We start from the raw sequence: 8,359 nt of genomic DNA on the forward strand, positions 1-8,359 counted from the left end.
GAGGAGGGGGGAGAGGCGGCGGGCTCTCGGCACCTGCCCAGCCCCCGTGTCCTCAAGCCACCCAGGACACCGTCTCTGGGGCTGGGAACTGCGGGCCGAGGTTGAGGAGCTGGAGAGGTGCAGAGACCGCAGGACCGGGGTGATATAAAGGAGGGTGCTGTGCTGGTGCCGGGCAGCGCCTCGGCGGTCCCCCAGCCCCAGGAACTGCTCCCCACCCCAGAAGGGGTAGCCACGGAAACAGCTCCGGGTTGTATCGGAGGTTCGCCAACAATGGAGCCCCAAGACCTGAGATTCCCCGTCCAGCCCCGCCCTCAGGAGACGCCCCAACCCCGCACACCGCCGCTACCTGAATAGAGGCGGGAGCTCGAACAGCACGGGGCGGGGCCGCAGGCGCTGCGCATGCGTCGCGGGGGGCGGGGCCTCCGCCTGCATCTTTGCGTGCCCGCGAACGGGGTTCAATCCCCGGGTTATAGACTTGATACGGCCGGTTGCGCTGCTCTTGGAAGAGGACAGCGCCCCTTAGGGGCTAGGCGTAGTATGTCCACTTCTTAACTGTGCATTCAACAAACCAATTTGTAGTGAGTGCCTCCCACTACCAAACACACACGAATATTAAGGTAATAATCATTTTTCCTGAGTTGCTCACAGGCTGGGAAAGGTCTTGTAAGAGAATAGTAGGTTCTGTAAGAAGTTAATGCAGTCCTCAGTAAGTACAAGTGGAAAATTCAACTTGTGGTCAGACTGTTGGGGACAGAGACAAAGCAATGTAGTCAGAGTGTTTAAAGGAGGGGTCTTGGGGTGAACCTCAAATTCTAATTCCAGACCCACAACATTCTAGCAGTGTGGTCTTGGGTAATCACTCTGAGCCCCACTCTGAACCTCATAGTTCGTTGTGAAGACTCAGATGATTTAGATAAGAGCTCAGAAATTTTAGATAAGTGTTTTCGACAGCAGTGGCTTTCACTGATCCCACACTGGAGAATGGCTGAAAGAATTGTTAAGTGTTCCAAGATTGAGAGCAAAGATCTTTTAGACTAGGGAAGGTGGTCAGGGAAGGGAGGAGGAGGTGGAGGTTACATAAGATGGGATAACAATGTGGCTGAACTTCATTAATTCAGCAGGTATAGACTGAGCTGGGGCCTAGTGTGTACGGGCAATTGCTTTCAGCAGGTAGATCAGAGGACCAGGAAACTGTTTCTTCAAAAGCAAACCAGAACAAAAAGTCTCTCTTTTACCTGATAGACGTGGGGAGCCATTGTGTTTTTTTCCCTCTTGCTTTTGCTTTTAAGGTTTAATGTACACAAAAAAGTATAAAAAGTGCATAAATATTTTTCGTTTGTTTTTGTTGTGTTTTTGGTGTTGGTTTTTTGCAACTGGCAGGTATGGGGATCCAACGCTGAACTTTAGTGTCATCAGCACCACTCTCTAACCAACCGAGCTAACTGGCCAAACTTTGTAAACCTTATGTGTACAGCTGGATGATTTTTTTTACATATGTTAATGACCCTGTAACCACCACCCAGATTAAGGTAACAGCGCCATTATTTTATTTTGGAAATTTTCAAACCTACAGAAAAGTTGTAAGAATAGTCTTCACCTCTCAACAAATGTTAACATGTTACCATGTTTACCTAATCTCTCTGTATAAATATACATAAATGTATTTATTGTCTAATCATGCAAAAATTAGTTGCAAACATCATGAAACTTTGCCTCTGTGTTTCAGCCTGTATTGTCCTAAGAACAAGGATATTCTCCTACATAATAACCACAATACAATGATCACACTCAAGAAATGTATTTGCTAGCATCCATATTTAAATGTCTTTAATTTTTCCAAAGATGTTCTTTAGAGCTTTTTTATAAATCCAGAATCCGAAGATTGTACAGTCCATGTAGTTACCATAACTCTTTACCCTCTTATAAAATGATTTTAAAATCTTTCATAGGGCCAGCCTGTGGTTCACTTGGGAGAGTGCGGTGCTGATAACACCAAGGCCACGGGTTCGGATCCCTATATAGGAATGGCCGGTTGGCTCACTTGGGAGAGCGTGGTGCTGACAACACCAAGTCAAGGGTTAAGATCCCCTTACTGGTCATCTTTTGAAAAAAAAAATAGAAATAAAAATAAATAAAATCTTTCATGACTTTAATATTTTTCAAGAATTCAGGTCAGTTGTTTTGCAGAATGTCCCTCAATAGAGATCTGTCTGATTGTTTTTGCAATGATAAGGATCGGATTAAGCAATTTTGGCAGAAATACTGTATAGGTGATAATGTGTCCTGCTCAGTGCATCCATCAATAGGCATGTGGTAAGTTTGATCATTTGGTTGATTGGTGTTCACCCAATTTCTACACTGTAAAGATACTTTTTCCTCTTCGGAACCAGTAACCTATGGGATAAAATACTTTGATACTGTATAAATATCCTGTTCCAACAATTTTTTACCCCATGGTTTTAGCATCCATTGATGAGTCTTCCCTAAATCATTTATTAATATGGTATTTGCAAAATGGGGAATTTTCTCATTTTATCATTCCTTCTATATTTATTAATTGGCATCCTTCTGTAAAGAGCTTGTTTCCTTTACCTTTTCTCTTGAAAAAAGGTATCAGTGCAGATTCATGGATTTTTGTATTCAATGTATTTCAATCCATGCCTATCACTCAGCCACACATGTAAGGACAGAGACACTTGCAAAACGCCCTGAAAACATCCCAGAAATATAGTTTAACAGTTCTTCATCACGTGCAATAACAATTTAGGTACAATCCTCAACCTCCTTTCAGCCACAAGTCATGCTAGATTATTTCCCTGTCTTCTCCCATTTCCATTTCCTCAAATAAGATATGGACTATACAACCTATCTCAGGCTGGTCAGTTGGCTCAGTTGGTTAGAGCACAGCCTCATAACACCAAGGTCATGGCTTCAGATCCCCTTACTAGTCAGCTGGCAAAAAAATAAAAAAAGCATGACCTATTTCAACATGGCTATGGGGATTAAATGGCAAAACACTGTAAAGTACAACTGACCTGAATTCTTGAAAAATATTAAAGTCATGAAAGATTTTATTTATTTATTTATTTTTCAAAAGATGACCAGTAAGGGGATCTTAACCCTTGACTTGGTGTTGTCAGCACCACGCTCACCCAAGTGAGCCAACCGGCCATCCCTATTTAGGGATCCAAACCCGTGGCCTTGGTGTTATGAGGACATAGCAGGGACTCAAACATTCATTTGTTCACTCTTTATTTCCCAAGAAAGTTAAGGAAAAGAAATGAGAAGATGACATTCTGAAAAAGCAAGGCAGACTTTACTAAGGGATAATAAAATCTAATGTAAATACATGTGGATCATGCTCCATGCCCAAAAATGAAGTCATGATTTTGATACTGTCAAGATGCCAATCTTTTCCAAGTTCATTTGAAGTTTTAAAACAGTTACAATCAAAATCCCAATAGGAAAAAAAAAAAAAGGCCCAGTAGTATTTCTTGGAAACTGACAAAATTATTTTAGAGATCGTCTAGAGGAATAAATAAGTATCAAAGTAAGAAACTTGACCAAAAAGAAAAAAAAAGAATAAAGAGAATTTCCACTGCCAAATATTAACAATTCCTTCTTTTTTGGGGGCAGCTGACCAGTATGGGGATCCAAACCTGTAACCCTGGTGTTATAAAGCTCTGTTCTAACCAACTGAGTTAACCCACTAGCTCTAAAATGAAAATTTTTTTTTTTTTCTAATTTTGTTTGGTTTTGGTGGCTGGCAGGTATAGGGATTGAACGCTGGACACTGGCGTTCTCAGGACCACACTCTAAACAACTGAGCTACCCCGCTAGCCCTGTTAACAATTCTAAGGTTATAGTAATTACAACTGTGTAGTTTGGAACTTAGCTAGGCTTTTAAAAGGAACAAGATGTACTAGAAACATACCATTGCACGTATGATTTTAACTGTGATAAAGAAGTCATACCAAACCAATGGGCGGGAATGAACTAATAAATGGTGTAAGAAAATTGTCTAGCTATTTAGAAAACAATCAATTTAGATCTCTATTGCATACACACACAGAGAATAAATCCCAGATAGATTAAAGAATGCCATTTAAGAAAAGAAAACCACTAAATTAGTCTGCGGATGAAGAAGTACTTTCCAATCTTAAAAACAACTGAAGAAATTACCAAAGAAAAGCACAATAAATTTGACCACATTAAAAGATGATAACAATAATAAAGATAAGCTGTCTTCCAACCCCAACGCAAGCCTGGACTCAGAAATAGGAGGCAGAGTGGTGAACCTGTCAAATTATCATGAAAATATGGAGCGTTCCTGGAAAACAGGATAGGGTCCTGGTGTTGGAATAGGGGTGGAGAGCAATGGAAGAATAATAGGGAACCATGCACTATGGATAAGACATAGGGCAGGAAAGAGTTTTTAGGTCTGCTGCTCACTCTCTCTCAGCATTATCTTGGGCAGTCCGCTGCTTGTCCGGTTACTACTTAAGGGCAGAAAACAGCAGCCAACTGAGTGTCAACAGGTTGGGGTTTAAGCTTTCAACATAGACAGGCAGACTGGCTAGGTCCTAGCATTTACTCTACTACCGCAAAACCCAAAAAGCAAAGCAATTCTAAGTATGCTTTCCAAAACAGGAGGCATGCTAGGTTGGAGGATTTTTTTTTTTTTTGGCGTCTGGCTGGTGCAGGGATCGGAACCCGTGACCTTGGTGTTATAACACTATGCAATAACCGACTGAGCTAACTGGCCAGTCCTACCTTGGAGGATTTTTTTTCTTTTTGGAGGCTGTTAGAGGATTTTAACATCAGAAAAATCTCTGCTTTATAACTCATACCCTTCCTCCAACCACAAACCTAGTTCATCAGGAAGGGCACATGCTAGGACCTGAGCTTTAGCCCTTCTTCATAAGTCTATCAGGCAAGGTCAGAAATAGCCCCAGAGGAATATGAGCTCAAGAGGGGAAGGTCTAGACATCTCAGGAAAGAAATCAGTATAAAATAAAGACAAAGTGAATGGCCTATAAAGGACAAGGCAGGTTGGTTGGTGTAATGGATTAAATTATGTCCTCTGCAAACACACTGAAGCTTGAGTTGTGTTCCCCAAGTTTTATGTATTAGAAACTTGGGGGCCGGCCCGGTGGTGCACTGCTACAGTGCGCCGCTTGGGAGCGTGGCGCCGCTCCCGCCGAGGGTTCAGACCGGTTCCCGCTCACTGGCTGAGCGAGGTGCGGGCACAACACCGAGGGTTGCGATTCTGTTGCCGGTCCGGTCCGGTATGGGTGTGACACTGAGGGTTGCGATCCGTTGCCGGACATGAAAAAAGACAAAAAGGAAGAAACTTGGCCTCCACTGTGACAGTTAAGAGGGTGGGAATTCCTATTATGGTAATAGAAAGGTGGATCCTCGAAGAGGTGATTAGATTGTAGGACCATGCCATAGCAAACGGATTAAAAATGGTGGTCAGGGGGGCTGGCCCGTGGCTCACTCAGGAGAGTGTGGTGCTGATAACACTAAGGCCACGGGTTCAGATCCCATATAGGAATGGCTGGTTAGCTCACTGGGTGAGCATGGTGCTGACAACACCAAGTCTAGGGTTAAGATCCCCTTACTGGTCTTTAAAAAAAAAAATGGTGGTCAGGGATGTGGTTCTGAGGGCTTTAGAAGAAGAGAGAGTCTGTCTCTCTCTCTTGCCTCTCTCTCTCTGCTCTGCCATTTCACAATGTGATACCCTGCTGTCACTGAAGTCACCACAAAAGAAAGCCTTCACCAGATCTGTTCCCCGGACTTTGGATTTCCTGACTCTGAAACTGTAAGCAATGAATTTTGTTTTCTTATAAATCACCCTAGAGCCAGCCCATGGCTCACTTGGGAGAGTGTGGTGCTGATAACACCAAGGCCACGGGTTCGGGTCCCTATGTAGGGATTGGGCCAGTTAGCTCACTTGGGAGAGCGACAACACCAAGCCAACGGTTAAGGTCCCCTTACTGGTCATCTTTTAAAAAAAACCTTAATTGGGCCGGCCCGTGGCTCACTCAGGAGAGTGTGGTGCTGATAACACTAAGGCATGACAACACCAAGTCAAGGATTAAGATCCCCTTTCCGGACATCTTTTAAGTCAACACTTTTTAAATCAACACTTTTCAATAACAACTCAATGTAAAAGGATTAAATTCCCTACTCGAAAGGCACAGACTGACTGACTGACTGGATTAAAAAGGTGGACCTAACTATATGCTGCCTTCAAGAGACTCACCTCACCGATAAAGACACATATAGGCTGAGAGTGAAAGGATTGAAAAAGATATACCATGCAAATAGAAATGAAAAACAAGCCGGAGTACCCATTCTTATATCTGATAAAATAGACTTTAAACTAAAAACCATAAAAAGAGATAAAGAGGGCCACTACATAATGACAAAAGGATTCATCCATCAAGAAGACATAACAATCATAAATATATATAAAGCCAATGTTGGAGCAGCCAGATTTATAAAACAAACTCTATTAGACCTAAAGAAGGAGATAGACACTAATACCATAACAGCAGGGGACCTGAACACCCCACTGTCAATATTGGACAGATCATCTAGGCAAAGAATCAGCAGAGAAACACAAGATCTAAACAACACCCCAGACCAACTGGACTTGACAGATATCTACAGAACATTCCATCCAACAACCTCAGAATATTCATTCTTCTCATCAGCACATGGATCATTCTCCAGGATAGATCACATATTAGGACACAAATCAAGTCTCAACAAATTCAAAAAAATTGGAATTATCCCATGTATTTTCTCAGACCACAATGGATTAAAACTAGAAATCAATAATAAACAAAACTCTGGAAAATATACAAACACATGGAAATTAAACAACATTCTACTTAACAATACATGAGTCCAAGAAGAAATCAAGCAGGAATTAAAAAAATTTATTGAAACTAATGACACATCATGCCAAAACTTGTGGGATACAGCAAAAGCAGTACTAAGGGGGAAATTTATTGCATTAAATGCCTATCTCAGAAGAATGGAAAGATGGCAAGTGAACAACCTAATACTTCACCTTAAAGAACTAGAAAAACAAGAACAATCCAAACCCAAAGTTAGCAGACGGAAAGAAATCATTAAGATCAGAGCAGAACTTAATGAAATCGAAACCCAAAAAATAATACAAAAGATCGATGAATCAAAAAGTTGTTTTTTTGAAAAGATAAATAAAAGTAACAAACCATTAGCATGGCTAACTAAAAAAAGAAGAGAGAAGACCCAAATAACAAAAATTAGAAATGAAAAAGGTGATATTACGTTCTGATACCTCAGAAATACAAGAAATCATAAGTGACTACTATAAACAACTACATGCCAGTAAATTTGAAAATCTGGATTAAATGGATAAATTTCTGGACACACACAAACTACCAAAACTGAGCCAAGATGAAGCAGAAAATCTGAACAGACCAATAACAATAAAGGAGATTGAAGCTGTCATCAGAAGGCTCCCAACAAAGAAAAGCCCAGGACTAGATGGGTTCACAGTAGAATTCTACCAAACATTCAAAGAGGAATTGACACCAATTCTCTACAAACTATTCCAAAAGATTGAAACAGAGGCAATTCTCCCAAGCTCATTCTGATCACCCTGATACCAATACCAGATAAACATACAACAAAAAAAAGAAAACTACAGGCCAATATCCTTGATGAATATAGATGCAAAACCTCAATAAAATACTAGCTAACAGAATACAGCAACACATATGCAAAATTATACACCATGATCAAGTGGGATTCATCCCAGTGATGCATGGTCGGTTCAACATAATCAAATCAATAAATGTGATACACCATATCAATAAAATCAAACACAGGGACCATATGATCATCTCTACAGATGCTGAAAAAGCATTTGATAAAATTCAACAAAAAGCATTTGACAAAATTCAACACTTGTTCATGATAAAGACTCTCTACAAGTTAGGTATAGACAGAAAGTATCTCAACATAATTAAAGCCATATATGATAAACCCACTGCGAATATCATCCTAAATGAGGAAAAGCTGGAACTAGACAAGGATGCCCACTCTCACCACTCCTATTCAACATAGTGTTGGAAGCACTAGCCAGAGCAATCAGAGGAGAGAAGGAAATAAAGGGCATCCGGATTGGAAAAAATGAAGTCAAACTGTCCCTGTTTGCAGATGACATGATCCTATATATCAAACAGCCTAAAGCCGCTACAAAAAACCTCTTGGAGGTGATAAATGAGTTCAGCACAGTAGAAGGATATAAAATCAACACACAAAAATCAGTAGCATTTCTATTCACCAATAGTGAACA

This window comes from Galeopterus variegatus, unplaced genomic scaffold (genome assembly GCF_000696425.1).
Source record: "Galeopterus variegatus unplaced genomic scaffold, G_variegatus-3.0.2 Scaffold1598, whole genome shotgun sequence".
Taxonomy (NCBI): Eukaryota; Metazoa; Chordata; class Mammalia; order Dermoptera; family Cynocephalidae; genus Galeopterus; species Galeopterus variegatus.